Source organism: Carlito syrichta, unplaced genomic scaffold, assembly GCF_000164805.1.
Source record: "Carlito syrichta isolate Samal-C Ts95f unplaced genomic scaffold, Tarsius_syrichta-2.0.1 Scaffold316173, whole genome shotgun sequence".
Lineage (NCBI taxonomy): Eukaryota > Metazoa > Chordata > Mammalia > Primates > Tarsiidae > Carlito > Carlito syrichta.
This window is the reverse complement of record NW_007260269.1, coordinates 215,263-217,037: the sequence shown is the minus strand read 5'-3', so window position 1 is coordinate 217,037 and position 1,775 is coordinate 215,263. Positions and strand designations below refer to the sequence as shown.

The 1,775-nt window shown below is 44.0% G+C and overlaps 1 pseudogene; it reads left to right on the top strand.

The window, feature by feature from the left end:
• The first annotated feature begins 329 nt into the window (after positions 1-329).
• On the top strand, positions 330-909 carry LOC103276391 (annotated as a pseudogene).
• Positions 910-1,775: the final 866 nt, after the last annotated feature.

Genomic DNA, 1,775 nt, shown 5'->3' with positions numbered 1-1,775 from the left:
TTGGATTTTCCTACTATCCCTATGGAGGAGGTGCTGTCATTTTAATTTTCAAGATGAAGAGCCAAGGCTTATAGATTTGGCCTAAGTTCATAGAACTGGTACATAGAAGAACTGAAGTCAACCCTGGGAAGATTTCCACTTCCAGCTGAGAAGTGGAAGATAGCAGAAAACTACTGTTCCTGTTGGAATTACTCGGGGGAGACTCCCAAATATTACATAAATAGCACATTTTTAAAAAGTTATCAGAGGAGAAGGCAGCAGGGCAACACTGACGGCTGTGGTGGCCACAGTTTGGGTCTTGGCTTGGGCCCCAACTTCAACACTCCAACATGGTGATGCTTGCTGAGCTGCTAGTGCTCCTGGCCACCCTCATAACTACAACCTTGGGCTACTTTGTCAGCATCCTCATACATGCAGAGCAGTGTTTCTTTGACTGGGTCACCTTGGGCGCCAAGATAAGTGGCTTTCTGGACATTAATGTGGAGATTACAAGACCTGATAATAAAGAAATTTATAAAGGAGACCAAGAGTCCAGTGTGCAATACACATTTGCTGCTCACGTGGATGGAATATGTAAGTTTTGTTTTAGTGACAGGATGTCCATCATGACTCCAAAGATAATGATGCTCACCATTGATACTGGGGATGTTCCAAAAGGACAATACATGGAAACAGAAGCTCACCAGAAGAAGCTAGAAGAAAGAATCAATGAGTTAGCAGTGTAAAGCACAAGCAGAAGTACACGGAAGTTTGGGAGAGGATACATAGAGCCACAAACAACACAGAAGCAGAGAGGTCCTTTGGTTCTTCTTTGAAACTCTTGTTCTAGTTGACATGATATTGGGACAGATCTACTACCTGAAGAGATTTTTTGAAGTCCAAAGGGTTGTGTGTTTTTTGTTTGTTTGATTGAGTTGGTGTCTCACTCAGTCACCCAGTCTGGAGTGCAGTGGTACACTCACGGCTACCCCAGCATTGACCTGCTGGGTTCAGGCAATCCTTCCACCTCACTCAGCCTTCCAAGTAGCCAGAACTACAGACACGTGTTACCATGCCTTGCTAATTTTTGATTTATTGTAGAGACAAGGTCTTGCCAAGTTGCCCAGACTGGTCTCAAACCCACCAGCTCAGGCGATCCTTTCACCTTGGCCTCCCAAAATGCTGGTATTACAGGCTTGAACCACCATGCCTGGCTCCCAGAGGGTTGTTTAAAAAATCTTTTCCTCCTGGGCTCGGTGGCTCAGCCTGTAATCCCGCACCTTTGGGAGGCTGAGGTGAGTGGATTGCCTGATCCCGCGGGTTCGAGACCCGCCTGGGCAGCGAGACCTCATCTCTACAATAAATAAAAAAATCAGCCAGGCGTGGTAGCGCATGCCTGTAATTCTGGCTACTTGGAAGGCTGAGGCAGAAGGATTGCCGGAGCCCAGCAGGTCGAGGCTGCGGTGGCCAGGAGTGGCCACTGCACTCCAATCTGAGTGACAGAGTGAGACTCCAACTCAAAATAAAATAAAATAAGATAAAAATTAAAAAAAATATTTTCCTGATGATAAGTCGCTGCTTACCAAACACCTTGGCCGTAATGTTATTAGCCTCTACAGTTTTGCTTTCTGAACTTTAAATTCACAGCTTATGTTTCTTTTTGATTAATAGGTATTGGGGGGAAGATCATATTTTTTTGAAAAATTATAGTGAAAATTTGACAATTGATAGGCATAATTTTTTTTTTGAATGCTGCCTTCATTGTATAGATTCTTCCATAATTCAAACTGTGTAAA